The 15570-nt window shown below is 33.5% G+C and overlaps 1 long non-coding RNA gene across 7 annotated transcripts in view; it reads left to right on the top strand.

Moving 5' to 3' along the window:
• The window catches only part of LOC141379834 (uncharacterized), a 361032-nt gene that overhangs the window by 172788 nt on the left and 172674 nt on the right, over nucleotides 1-15570 (top strand). The window contains exons 5-6 of one of the 7 annotated variants that reach the window (XR_015520188.1): nucleotides 2459-2572; nucleotides 10321-11678. The exons of 5 other annotated variants lie outside the window; for them this stretch is intronic. This is a non-coding gene — a long non-coding RNA (uncharacterized LOC141379834). Of the gene's footprint in view, nucleotides 1-2458; nucleotides 2573-10320; nucleotides 11679-15570 lie in introns of those variants that run through there. One more of the 7 variants, XR_015520185.1, reaches the window with a different exon arrangement.

The following is a 15570-nucleotide window of genomic DNA, read 5'->3' as shown; positions in this document are numbered from 1 at the left end:
TTCCGCTGTGGCGACCCCGGATTAATAAAGGGACTAAGATGAAAAGAAAATGAATGAATAAAATATATTCTTATTAATTTTATTTAGTGTTTTTTATATTTATTATTCATTATGTTTTTAAGTTTATTTTGGTAAAAGCCTTTGTCAAATAAAATAAAATAAAATAAAATAAAATAAAATAAAATAAAATAAAATAAAATAAAATAAAATAAAATAAAATTAAATTAAATTAAATTAAATTAAATTAAATTAACTACCAGAACATTTCTGGGTTGTTTATTTGGAGCAAGTGTGCCACACCCCTGCTTTTGAGTGATACTCCAGGACGTTAGATCGCACCCTGGGGGCTGGCTGCAGTACAAGTCATAAGCCTGCCTCATCCGTGTTAATGATCGAGACTTGAGCCCAAATAAAAAATTTATTTCATTTGCAATAAAATGTCCCAAAGGTTCAGATCTTCATTTTTGTAAAGAGTATTTTTTTAGCCAGTAATTTAATGCTATAAAAATGGGGCGTGGTTGACAGTTGTGATGGACAGATTCCCAAAGCAGTCTGAGCTTCGGGAGGAGATTGAAGTGTTATTATTTGATGTTTGTGTTATTTTACCATGATAACATGAGTTCAGCAGTAAACTATACTTCCTAACCTGCAGGATCTGATGGTTTATACTTTTTTAGTTGGCTGATACATGTCTAGCCATGATTGAGAAAATACAGATGATCGTTATCAAGCAGTAATTCTTTTTATGGATCTGAAATAATAATTAGGAAGACAAAACTAATGTTAGCCTATGTCCAGATCGATCTCATGTAATGTTATTTAAAGGATGTCTTTGACATTTGAGTTTTGGCATGTTATTGAGTTAATCCACTGAATTTGCTGTTATGAAATATTAATGTTCTAAAAGCAGAATCTTATTAAACAAATAGAACTGTATATGTTATAATTTACACCATTTACCTTTGGCTTTTTATTTGAAAAGTCCTTATAAAGATTAAATTAAAGTAAATTCCTCTTCGTCAGTTATAAGGCATCGAATAAACCAAATAAAAACGGAGGCAAAAAAATAATAAACCATATACAAGTTATGTTGCAGCAGCTGATATCATGGCCTATATCATATGGACATCAGTTGATGTATTAATTGTAATAAGTGTAATAAATGTATTAATTTATTGTACAAATTGACAGATTGTTTCATATAGTGCAGGGATGGGATGTGTAAATATTCTGTTGGTATTTAGAAATCTTGCTGTGTGTATCTTTTAAATGCACAACTTTTCCTGCATGGCAAGTAGCTGTCTATGGTGTGTTTATTTTGGGTCTTGTTGTTTGCTAATTAAAAATGAAAACCTTTCTAAAAATGTATGTGTTGTTTATATGTTGTTGTTCATATTTTACAAGTAATATTTCTACCCCTGTGAAGATAATAAATACCATCAACCTGTTATAAGAGAAAAAACATTTTTATGCTCATAGCTGAGTCTAACTTAGGCTAGAGTAATGAAAGATTGGTTATTTATTTGCAGACCAACATATACTGTTTTTTATTAAATTATAACAACTTACATTACACAGTTTTTAAATAGTATATTATTACATGTATTTACATGTAAGTGTTTATATTTATATTAGCCAGCCTTTGTTATAGTGCAGATATGGGTGGTCAAATTAGAAATTTAGGGGCGTGGTTGATTTGACGTACAAGCGTTTAATAGGAAGCTTAATTCCGCGGCTCCGCCTCTGGCTCCATCTGGTAGTCCCTTTTGCGATTGCCAAGGCTCCAATTTTAGCAGTGTTTTGCAACAGTTTGTGCCCGTCATGAGATGTTTTGCTTTCAAAACGTTCAATGGGAAAAGTCCATATTTTTTACTGTCATTGATTTGGAGCCTGAGAGCATCCTTTTATCTAACGATGTTTGATTAAAAAATAAATGAATAATAAATAAAATAAATAAATATATATATATTTTTGATAGCACATATATAATTGTAGCACATAAGACAGCATCTTTCACACGTGAAGGTGATCTTCAACTTAATCCAGGCAAAAAATAGCCAAAATGCAGTTTGTAGTTAGTTGTACCCCACAGGTCAGTTTAGTGCATGGAGTAATGCCCATATTTCAGTCCTCTATAGCCTAACATGATCTTATGGACCCTAATTCCAAGGTCAGGTCATTCACAAACACACACACACACACACACACACACACACACACACACATGAATATGCAAATGTATTCAGATATTTCCAGATTATTGAGGGACCCCTCTGTGTGCCAGTTTTTTAATTGTGTCCTAATTATGCCATAACCCTAATTAACCTGATGGGATGGCAGGCGAGTTTAATTAATCTTGCGGTGTTGTGATCCCAGCATGGGCTGGAAAAGTAACTTTTTTTTCTCCGACGCAGAACTTTTCCCTAATCTGTCAGCGCTCTCTGCTTTTCTGTTCCAGCACACATAATCACAACTAGGCAGATTAGCTAATTACCAAATGCTCCACCAGGACTGGAAAAAAGAGAATGTGAAAGAGTTTGACAAACTTCACAGCAGCATAAACTCAAACAAGGTACGAATAAAAGGTTATCATGTTAATGTATTTTCAGATAAAAACTCGTCACCTTGGAATTATAAAGTTCTGTCTGAAAAATGTGTCACAGTTGAGTTACGAGTTGCTTGCTCTGATTCTGTGACCGCCCTTTTATATTATGTTATTTTTTGTATACAGATTGGCAGAGTTGGGCGAGCTACTTGAAAAATGTAGTGAGCTAAGCTATCAGCTACTCTACTTAAAATGCAGCTTAACTACACTAAAAGCTACCCTTTGGGAAACGCTAAGCTAAAAGCTACTTGGCAAAATTTGCTTAGTTACATCTAAGCTATTTTTGCTATTTTTATTTTTAAATCAAAGCAACTTAAATCCAGGTCAATTTCATCTTAGTGATGAATAAAACTGTCAAAGAAACATATGAGGCATAACTGTTCAGTTCAATTAATAATGTAAATAATATGCTGAACTAAAGAGAAACAAATTATAGTATAAAACATCAAAAACAAAACATCCAATAAAACTAGATGTTAGACTAGGCATGGGAACACATAATCGGTATCACGGTTACACAAAACCATTTTCAAGGTATACAGTGGTTTAGAATAGTCAAGGTTTTAAAACCATCTAAGTTTTCTGCAATACTGTTCCTAATGTATGTGTACAAATTTTTTTATTTACTTTTTTTAATTATTTTTTTTATTATTTTTTTTAGGACAACAGTATCTTCAGCAGAAAATTAATTGCGTTAAGCCTGACATGTTTACTGTTTACTATAAAATATATTGTGCTCAAAATGGAAAAAAGTTTTTTACCCAGACATTTAAAAAGAATATATTTTAGAGCAGTAATCACATTACTGTGATACCGTGAAACCGTGATGTGTAGATGCTATCACTCATTGATCCCCGGTTGGTAAATATATTGTGTGGATGCTACTGCGCTACTTGACTGAGAAAAAATACTGAAAAGCTATTTGATTTAGAAAGTAACCACACTACCGCCACGCTACTGGGAAATGTAGTTAAGCTAGTTGCGTCATTACTTGTAGTGATGCTACTCCCCAGCACTGCAGATTGGGACTTTTTATGTACAAAAAAATAACTTGATTTTGTAAGGTTCTATTTGTGAGCCAATCAGCACTTTGGATGCACACAAGAGGACCAATCATGATCTTCAGGCCAAGATGAGTGATTTTAAAGGGACATTCCAACGCTTGTTTGCACATTGTCATGACACAGTTTTATGTTCTAAAACAAATATATAAAATGTTTAATCAAATGCAAGTAAATTATCTCTTAAATGATTTTTTTTAATCAAGGTTTTGCAAGATATAAATCTTATCCAGTTGACCTATGGAATAATGTTTCTGGGTCCAAGCCGCTACTCAACTGAATCGAGAAAATATATGTTTATGACCCTTTTTAGTAATGTAACACAATAAAGTGATTAAAAAAAAAATAATCATAGTGTACACAACAATCTCTGGAATTGTTTAATAATATTTATTAAAAATTAATCACTTTCTGGTCATCTGATTTTAGGCATTGTTATATACAGTATATTGCGATCATGATTTTCAAAAGTATTACAGGGCTTTGTAAACATTTATTATTACAGTATTATTAGTGACATCAGACTTAACAAGCATATAATTCCAACTGACGTGATTCATTAGAATTCTATTTAGTTCTTCTGTATTTGCATTTGACCTGTTCTTAAAAATACGTAATTTAACCTATTCTTTTATAAATAATTATTTAGGTCTATATAATTATTCATTTAATATTTATTTACAATAATTTAGACATAAAATGAGAAAATGTAATCAAAAAAAAAATGTAAATGAAAAAGCTTATTTTTTGATTGTCTTAGTCCTATCACTTATAAATAACAAACCCTGTACATCTCTATATTAGGCTAAAGCACTGCTTTATTTATTTATTATTTGTGTATGTAGGAATGTCTGTACTTTTATTTTAGTTGTATTTTATTTCTTTAGTTTTCATTTTCAAAATGAATCCTTATTGCACTTAAGAAGTCTACAATGACAATGAAGCTTGTTAACATTGTTTAATGATTAATGAAGGGATTATAATTTTTGAAGGGATTATAGCTTTTTTGCATTATTTCATCTTTATTTACAAGTAGCAGGGTATTTACAGCTGTCCATTCACATTCCGTTTATTTGTGCCCCCTCGCGGCAGTCGCAAACTGCTGTTACACCTTAAAACAGCAGTTCTTAATCCTTTAGTGCAGCCGTGATTTTGAAGTGTCACCCACTGTACGAATTCAGGTTGTATTATTTTGATATAGTGTATATTTAGAATGCATTTAGAGTCAGTCATTTTCATGTATAACACATGTTTTGGCTATATAGAATGTGAAATCTTAAACCTCAGAATCTCAAAGCTGCTCATAATGTGGATAGAATCATTTATTTCCAAGGTGGCAAACTAATTTCACATTATTTGAGACAGTGTGTAGTTCTAAACTGCACTAAGTCTGTGGAGTAAAAAGTAGAGACTGTTGACTAAGAATGTAAAATGTCTTTTGGTTTCCAGTTGTTAAGCCAGAGAGGTTTTAAGTTAAGCTAAAACACCTTGTCTTTCTCAATAAGCCTTTCCTGCTAAGCTTTTATGTCTGTAATTTTCGTCATTAATGAAGTCATTCTATCGGCTCTGTACTTCAGATGTAGTTTTGAAAGTCAGTTTTTTTGACTTTTGGCATTGGTATTCTGCAACTAAGTGGAAGCACTTATTTAAATTATGGAACAGCGGCCTGTTCTGCAGATAACAAACCGAAAAGTGTAGAAGCGTGTGGGGACTTTTTGTTCAGAGTTTCCATCAATCCAGATCCAGGAGTGAATATTTCATAAATGAAACTCTGCAGCGCTCTATAAAGTTGTTCAAAGGAGTCAGGATATTAGGGAATCAGAAACCAAAAACACATTAAAATCGAATAATAAAATGTTATTCTTGCATTATATATGTACCTAAGGCAAGTAATGCTTAACAGTGAAGTGATGTTGTCAAACTTTGAAGTTCTTTTTGTATTGATATTATTTTTTATAGTAATTATAAATTAATTTCAAGGTCTGTTTTGATTTTCTAAGGGAGAGTTCAAGTGTAATATATTCTATTATATATTCTATTATAAATACATTCAAAAGCAAAGTTATTCATACCCCTGGCAAATTCTGACTAACTTGTGTTTTTGTTCAAGTTAGATGTAAATAAAAGCTGAGAAATATATCTATTTTTTCTACAATGATGCCTCCTATTATCTTTTCAAAGAAGCTGGTGTCATTTTTGAAAAAAGAAAAAGAAAAATGCTGGTAAAAAAAAAAAAACTTTAAGTCAGAATGTTTACAAATAATATTATAAAATATTAATATTTAGAATAGTTTTATTCATACAATATTTAAAAATGTATTTAAATCACAATTGTGCAAATCTGTTTCTCTTTAATAAGATTTTGACTAGCTTTTTTGCATCTAGCTGTGTCCGAAATTGCTAACTACAATACAATAAAAAAGTACTGTCTCAACAAATCCACAGTACTCAAAACAGAATACAAAATGACCAGCTCAATTCTGAAGTCTAAATACGATGGACATGTCATACAGTAAGGCCACAGGAGAGGACATGTGTAACTGGTTGTAAATTAACTGATGCTGGTAGGTCAGATGAATCCCTAATTTTACTACCTTGATAACTATTAATATGCTGCAAATTAGGATTATTTACCAAGAATTGTACCTTAATGTAAAGCATAACCAAACTTTATTAGCACCCTTTAAATAATTATTGCATTATTTATTTAACAATAAGCAAATATTTATATACATAAAAGGTATAGTTCATGCAAAAATGAAAATTTACTCTCAAGTAGTTTTTTTTTTCCTATTTAAACCAACAAAATTTATTTTGAAGCATGTTGGAAACCTGAAACCACTGACATCCATAGCAGTAAAAAATAAAGACATAAAAAATACCACCAAAGACTATGACTGGCTTCTAACATTATATATACAGTGGGGAAAATAAGTATTGAACACACCATGCCTCTTTTCTGGGAATGATATTTCTAAAGAAGCTGTTGACATGGAATTAAACCAGGTTTTGGCAAAAACAAAACAATTCAAACATCAAAACTACAAAAACAAATCTGAAAAATGAATATGTAATAACAATAAAATGACACAAGGAGAAAGGACTGAACTACTGAAATGTATTTAATGCTTCATATAAAAGGTTTTTTTTTTGGTGACGGCAGCTTTAAGACCACTCTCGTATGGAAGTCACATGCATTATCCTGATAATGTAGATGTTGAACTGAAACAGCTAATATTAATTTACACAAGGAAGGGTAGAGGGTTGCTGAATAGCTTCTGAGAGATTTCAGCTGCTGTCTGGGCTTTCACTGCCTTTCTACACCTCTCTTTCTTCATGTGTTCAATACTTTTTCCCAGTGTCATTTCATTTTATTGTGCATAACTTAATTTGTAAACTAATTAGATTTGTTTTCTTTGCATTTATGGATTTATTTGGTTGTTACCAACATCCAGGGGAAATAAACAGCACCTTTAAATGTATGCTTTCTGAGAAAAATGATGACGTGTTCAATACTTTTTTCCCCAGCTGTATATTTGTGTTCAACAGCAACTCAGTAAGCCTAGAAACAACTGGAGTAAATGATGACTGTATTTTCATTTTTGGATGAACCATCTATTGAGAGCGTAAGCAATTTTAGATGCAGCCATTGCCACTTTCTCAGACCATGCTAAATCAGATGTTGTTTGTCGAAAACTCCCAGAATGTCACTTTTTTTGTGTTTTGTGTGCAAAGTTCAAGTCAAGCAGAAAATGACTACTGTATATAGTGCTAGTCAGACTGGCTACACAGGCTCTTTGAATTTTGAGAGCGGTGAAAATGACAGCACAAACTATAGCTGCCGATTCCTATCTGATTCCTGTTTTTGCTGTTGCCTCATAAGACATAATAACAAGTAATAACCCAGCACAACAGCTGCATGATGTAGGGCAACATCTTTACTGTAAACCCCAATTGCTGCTGTTGTTGATTTTCATGGTATAAGTGTAGTTTCGTTTCCATAGTAACTAATGCAGACATTCAGTGATTTAAAAGAGTTGCAAAGGAATGCCAGTAACACACTGAATTATACATGAACTTCTGATAAAAAAAGACTGAAATAGTTTCAAAATGCACACTATTATTGTATATACTGTGCACATTGTAGACTGCCATTTAGATCAGATTTCAAATGTATACATAACTGGATTTGGACTGGCAATGTCATGGAACTAGGTTTCGGAACTTTTTTTCTGATAAAAACCCTCTCCAAATATTTAAAGCAACAGATGACAAAACTGCAGTGTACATACTGTATATTGTAATTGTTGTTGTGCTTTGGTGTGCTAATATATTGTGCGACGCGCCATGCATTTTAGAACTCTAAACATAGGTTTCTATCAAGGTATACACACTGGCGCCGCAAGTCGGCAGCTGTCTGCAGCGCCCAGCCATGACTCAGGACACTGTTCATAATTCTACCTCGCCACAGAGTGCCATCTGAATAGTTTCATTTTAAATAGCATGCAAATGTGCACGTCTGATATGCGAAACTTTCAACTGTCATGTGCACGCCGTGTCGCGGAGTAGCGCATCCAGTTTGTGACGCCCTTTAGAATTATTAAGGTTTTATCTGACATTTTTGTCAAAATTGGGTTATTCGCATATTCTTATTAAATGAACTTATTTACATTGTGATGTTTTTTTATTTTTATTTGTAAAGTTGTTTATATTTAAAATTGAGAAGAAACCTGAAACTGAAAAGGTGTGTATAAATGTGATGATTTCGAATAATTTTTTTCCCTTGAGATGAAATGTTAAATTTTACATTGTTAAAAAATAAACATTTATTAATATATATACAGTTGAAGTCAATCAACTGATTAAATTGAATTATCTGCCCCCATTCATTTTTTTTATTCTTTTTTAAATATTTCCCAAATGATGTTTAAGAGCAAGGAATTATCACAGAATGTCTTATAATTTTTTTCTTCTGGAGAAAGTCTTATTTGTTTTATTTTGGCTTGAATAAATGTTTAATTTAAAACCATTTTAAGGTCAATGTTATTAGCCCTTTTAATATATATTTTTTCAATAGTCTACAGAACAAACCATCGTTATGCCAAATTACCCTAACCTGCCTACTTAACCTAATTAACCTAGTTAAGCGTTTAAATGTCACTTTAAAGTGTATAGAAGTGTCTTGAAAAATATCTAGTAGAATATTATTTACTGTCATCATGGCAAAGATAAAAGAAATCAGTTATTAGAGATGAGTTATTAAAATTATTATGTTTAGAAACGTGTTGAAAAAAATCTCCTCTTCATTAAGCAGAAATTGGAAAAAATAATTCAGTGGGGCTAATAATTTTGACTTCATCTGTATATGTAGTCAGTGAAACAGTTTTCAGTGTTTATTAATCTTTGTTAAACAACCCATTTGCTCATTGTCTGTTTTCTTTTAAAGTCTTTAAACTTGATATTAAGCCTTGAAGGGCAAATGCTTAACTTAATTCATGGGGCATATAATTCAATAAATATAATTCAATAAACTATATAAAGCATATAATTCAATAAATATTACCAAATTAATTACATAAAATCATAACTCAAAAACATCTGCCCCTAATATTTAGCACAGCTTCGTATGCTTAATTTGAACAAGAAAAAATATTCATCCTAAAACATAAAAAATGTTATATAAAGCAAAAAAATTACTTTCTCAAACATCAACATATTGTTACTACACCATTTTTTTTCAGCTAAAATAATAAGCAGACTGATTGTATTTCTTGATAAGTAATACTTCGATTAATGATCTGCCAGATAAAACCTTATAATTCCAGGCAGAAAATTACTTTTTAGAATTAGAAGCTTCTATCTGCATTTGCCCTGTTTGTTCACCACAACTTGCACATTTAAGATAATTTTGATAATTTACATTTCAAATTTAGGGTCTCTGTCATGTTAATGTATGAAAGAGAACCAGTCTGATTTCCAGAGGAAGCGTGAGTATTTTACGTTTTGTCAGTTTAATGGCTAATTCGTATGAATTCGTACGAGTTTAGTCGTACGAAAATGTATGATTTTAAAAAGAAGGCATGGCACATAACCCAACCCCACCCCTAACCCCACCCATCTTTGGGTGATGAGCAAATTGTACTAAATTATACGGATAAGATTGTTTGAATTCATATGAATTAGCCACTAAATCAAAAAGTTACGAATTGCTGTGAGATTGCGTTGTGTTAGACGCATATTGTTTGCTACAGTATGTGGAAGGCAAAAACTTTGAAGCTCAATATCTCAATCATTTAGAATTCAGATAGAACGTTATGTTTCCAAGGTGACATCTCGACATTGGATTTTTTTTTGTGTAAATTGGTCTAATTCAAGCCTCAGTAATGATGTAGAGCAATGACTTGTCTCTATTAAAATGTAAATTAATCAAACATTGGAAGAGCAAAGACATAAAAATGTGACAAATGTTCTCCCTTTGGGCTTTGATAAGAAGACATTGGATTAAGTCTGTAAAATTATTTTAAAACTATTTCATAATCAAGTGTGTGCCTACTAAAATTTTCTCTTAAGTAATTTTTGCATAAGTTAAATTGATGCAAAGAAAAAAAATATGGAAATATTAATTTATTCATTCATTCATCTTCCTTGGCTTAGTCTGTATTTCAGGTCACCACAGCGGAATGAACTGCCAACTAGTTCAGCATATGTTTTATGTAGCAGTTGACATTACAACCGCAACCAAGTATTGGGAAACACCCATACAAACTCCTTCACACACACATACACTATGGACAATTTTTTGCTCACCCAATTCACTTAAAGTAACTTTTACAAACTAACTTCTACCCAAAATAATGCTTTAGCATTTATTCTGAAGTCAGCCATAGTCCTGAATTTCCTAAAAACCTCTCTGCAGATTCATCCGCTGTTGCCTGAGCTGAGCTCTGAATATTCACTGACCCTAAAACTGCTATGGTCTTTCTTCTATGCATGTGAACTTTTGTTTCTTGCACAATGTGACCGAGTTTAAATCCCAGAATGATTTGCTGTTCGCTTTTTGTCCAACACCTCTGTCATTCCTTGTTCTGTGCTCATACATGTCCATCTCAGAGTGAAACTGCAGCGCAGGCCGGTGTTGCCCATCGGGGTCACAATTTCCAATCTCACCTCTCACAACACCGGGTTATATTTCCTTGACTCCAAACACCTTCCCACCTTTCAACCTCTCCCCGTTGTGCTGGGCAGAAATAGTTTTTGTATTAGTTCCTCGAAGTATAGTATTGGGTGCATAAGGTTGCCCTTGAGCGGTGTGGAAAAGCAAGAATGAAAGAAGCGAAAAAAGAAACAAAACACTTCTGCCATGACGAATGAGAGGTTTGTGCAAGAACATTCCCAGTCAGGATGACTGATCGAGTCTGGAGAGATTGACACTGTCAGGCGCTCTGGAAAAACACACCAGGAAAGAGCGAATGAGAAAAAGGAGGTGAAGGAAAAAGTGATCAAGAGATCTGGTGATTAAGTCTACTTAATGATTAATTGATGCTTGTGACATTTAGGGTGGATTATATTTTGCATGTACTTCATTTTTATTCCTTGTTCAGATGGTGTCACAAGAAATGATTAAAAAAAAGGTTGTATTATGAATTCCAAGCCAGTAGTTGGCAACATAATAATGCTTTTGTGATGTTTAAGGTAGGTATTTCATTGCAATGTCCTTGCCTTACAAAACAATGCTTATATTCTGTAAAAAAAAAAAAGATCAGAACACCCGTAAGACTCTTGAAAACAATAGTGTAGTTATAATAGAGAAATTGCTAGTAAACGTAACAACAATTGCGCATTTGTTTGTTTGGCCTTCGTACATACTGTACCACAGTAACGTAATGCAGTACAGATACTAATAACAAATGTTTATTTGAACATTGGATGAAAGAAAACATAAAAATATTATTTGCTTTCCAATTTACTACATGAATACTTGATTTTTTGATCAATAAAATGTGTAATCTATATATTTGATAATCTATTTTAAAATGTGTAATCTATTTAAAAAAAAAAATCAACAAAAAACCTGCAGAATAAAACAAAATCTAACTAAATCAAGCATATCAATAGTTATATGTATTTCTTGTTGCTAAATGGATATAAGAAAGTTAAAAATGTTTCTCAACAGGAATATAACAGAAGAACTGAAATAGGATAAGAACTAAAACAGAAATTGAGGTAGCTGCATCTGTAAATTGAAATGGGTTTTCCTGTGATTTCAGGGGGTGAGCCAGAGACAGACGTGTGCAGCGTTTGTCATAAATGATAATTTATCAGTATTTACAAACAAATAACATTTACTTTAAATATTTATAAACATATAGGTACTAACAAAACATTACATTTATTGTTTGTATTACTTGCTAATGTATATGGAGATATGTAAACTTACTTTCATGTATGAAGTTGCAGTATTTATTGCTCAAGTTCTCATTCACACACACAATATGCACTAACGTGCAAACACACAACAACAACAGTCTATGATGACTAGAGACTGGTGATGGATAGACACAGTGAGTATTACCAGGCATAGATCGAGGGCAGGCTGCTAGTATCAGAGTCCGTGAACCAGGCGTGGGTCGTGGGCAGATAGCAAACATCAGAGTCCGTATAACAGGCGTGGTTCGTGGGCAGGCAGCGAGTATCAGAGTCCGTATACAAAGCGAGGGTCGTGGGCAGGCAGAAGGCGAAGCAGAGTCAAGAAACAGGCTGGAGTAATACACAGGGAATCAGACAGGAATAACGCTCAGAAATGCTGGCCGGGGCTAAACAAGACTTCGCACTGAATGAGCATGAGCGTTTGGTGCTGGATTATAAAGGGTACGTGGGTCATTAAAGGGATTCTGTTCAGGTGTGCATGATCAGAGTGAAAGGATGATGTAATGCTTAGAAGTCCGGAGATGGTGGCCTCTGCTGGCCAGCGAGGGGAATGACTTGGACCGAGTCGGTGACAACCTGTCACAGGTCAAATTATATGGTCATGTAACAGAGGCCAGCTTGCAAAGTGCTATGTTAGCTATGTTAAAGCAACCGACTCCTATCCAAAGAATTGCTGGTTCAATGCAGGCTTAGACCAGGTTGGGTGCAGTAGGACTGTTGGGTCACACTTAGGGGCTCATCCGGGATGGAAGTGAGGTTTATGGATGGTGAGTGTAACGGAGGCCAGCTAGCAAAGTGCTATGCAGGTAAACCTCACTCCTCTGACCTCAAAAGGTGCTCTAGCAACAGACGGTAGAGGTCATGGGCTTGTTAGGGCAACTACCTGCCATGTAAAGAATCGCCTGTTTGATCCCAGATCAGAGTTGGGTGCAGTAGGACCATTGGGTTACAATCATTATTAAGCTGTTTAAATGACAAAATATATGTTCTTATACATACTTGAAAATCGGAAGATCAGATATTTCCCAAAATAATTAGAATGAAAAATGAAACAAAAAAACTATATATACATTGCCAACCAGGGCTCCAGTATGTCAAATGATAAACTTGTTTTGTCACCATAGAAACTTTATAGCAATGTGTTCTAACTAATGCTCATGTAAAAAAAAAAAAAAAAACACAAGGGAGTCAATGGGACGATATCCCACTTAAAGAGCCCCTATTATAGGTTTTTGAAAATGGCTTTCCATGCAGTGTATAACACAGCTCTAAGTGAAGTGAAATATCCAGCTAAGGCTTAAATCTGAAAGTGCACCATGTTTAAAACTATTGATTCATTTATTAAATAGTCGACTTATAGTGGTTCGAATGAATCGGCTGTTTGTTAAAGGAAGGATCCGAAAAGACTATTGGGACTTTCTCAGAGCTGTATTAGGTTTTTCCTCCATTTCACAAGTGTAACTTAATTGTGATTTAAAATGGTTGCCTCTTAGTTTTCTAAAGCTTGCAAATGATGCATGTAATTGTGTTTTGTTACTTGTACTTTGTCTGTTTAACTCTTTATATTCTCATATCGCGTCTAAAGGCCCATAGAAAATGTGTGACGCATGCTGCATTGTTTATGGATTGACTACTTGTTGATAAGCCGTGCTGGGCATTTCTTTCTGTCTTGCGCTGAACGCAGTCGACCTGTCACAACAGACTGGGTCATCAGACTAATCAGCACAGATTAGAGTCGTGCTAAGGAGGGGTTTGGGAACAAATAAATCACTGACAGTTCATATGGGAGTCGGCGGGATATTTAGGTACAAATAAATGCATATTATAAGACAATGAAAATGTTTTTTTACATTGCATGCACGTCATCAGCCTGTTGTTAGAGACCCCCAAAACCTTTTTAATGCATAATTAAAAGAGAATTAAATTTGAGATTGCGTCCTGTATTAGAGATATGTCTGTCTATGCAAACCTTTTTTAACATCAGCCCCATACATTAGTTTCTCATTCATGCTCTTATTGTGAAAACTGAAGCATCAGATGTTTTCTTTCCTTCTGAACACACAAAAAAATGTATGTTACAGGACATTCAGAAGTGATTGCTTCTAATATTTAGCTTTTAAAATTAGAAATATGTACAGATGAATAAAAAAGTGAATACATATATATATATATATATATATATATATATATATATATATATATATATATATATATATATATATATATATATATATATATATATATATATACATATATACATATATACATAAAACCTTACCACTAAGCATCATTTGGATCATTTAATAGCACACCAAATCTGTGTAAATAGTTATATGTCATTCTATGGTTAACATGCACTAAATCTAAATTCAAGCGCAAAATTAAAGGCCACCGATTTTACCTCCTTTTCAAGGTTTAAGATAATTCTTTTGTGTCCCCAGAATGTCTGTAAAGTTTCAGCTCAAAACACCCATCATATTATTTATAAGGCCGTATATAGGTATTATGAAGTTGATGATCAACATTTTCACATTGCAATGCATTCAAAAACAGTTAATAGTATCAGGTAGTGGCCTCTGAATTCAATTCGCACTTCTTTGTCAATTTGCTTTTCTATGAATACAAAAGCTTCAAAAAAATTGTGAAATCAAATTATACATCTTGTCAACACAGATACATACGTATTCGCACAAACGACATTTGGACACACATAGAAACTGACACTTGCATAAGAAGACGTCACAGATCAGCAGAAACTGAGCGGGGATGGAATAATTGTGTGCATGTAAACATATGCAGAGTGAGAGAAAGGATAATCATCATGCACTTCTGATAAAGGTGGCGAGATAACCTTTTCCTTCACTGCTTTGCATGGATGAACTCTCAAAATAAGAAAAAACTCAATTATAACCCGCAGAAAGACGGAGAGAAAGAAAGTCAGGGGGAAAAAAGCTATAAATATAAAGGATGGGAAGAGATGAGAAAAAGGGTGAAGTTTGAGGAAAAGTCAGATGCTACGGGCAAACAAAAACAAATATGCAAATAGTAATTCAGGTCGTAATTATTCTGTGTAGTCTAGAAAACAATTTCACAAACAGCCTATCTGCAATGCGGCGAGGATATGGAGGCAGGAAGTGGAGGCTAATATGAATACATTACTCTCATCATCTTCATCATCATCAGATTAATTGTTGTGATGTCAACATTATCAAATAAACATCCTATAAAATAACATGATTAATTAAACATTTGGGCAGCACAGTGGCACAATGGTTAGCAGATCACAGCAAGAATGTCGCTGGTTCGAGTCTCTGCAGGGCCATTTGGCATTTCTGTGTGGAGTTTGCATGTTCTCCCCATGCTTGCATGGATTTCCTCTGGGTTCTCCGGTTTCCCCTGCAGTCTAAAGACATGTGGTACAGGTGATTTTAATAAACTAAATTTGCTGTAGTGTATTTGTGTGAATGTAAGAGTGAA

Source organism: Danio rerio, chromosome 21 (assembly GCF_052040795.2).
Source record: "Danio rerio strain M-AB ecotype USA chromosome 21, GRCz13ab, whole genome shotgun sequence".
NCBI lineage: Eukaryota > Metazoa > Chordata > Actinopteri > Cypriniformes > Danionidae > Danio > Danio rerio.
Note: the sequence above shows the minus strand (reverse complement) of the source record. Positions and strands in the feature narration are given on the sequence as shown.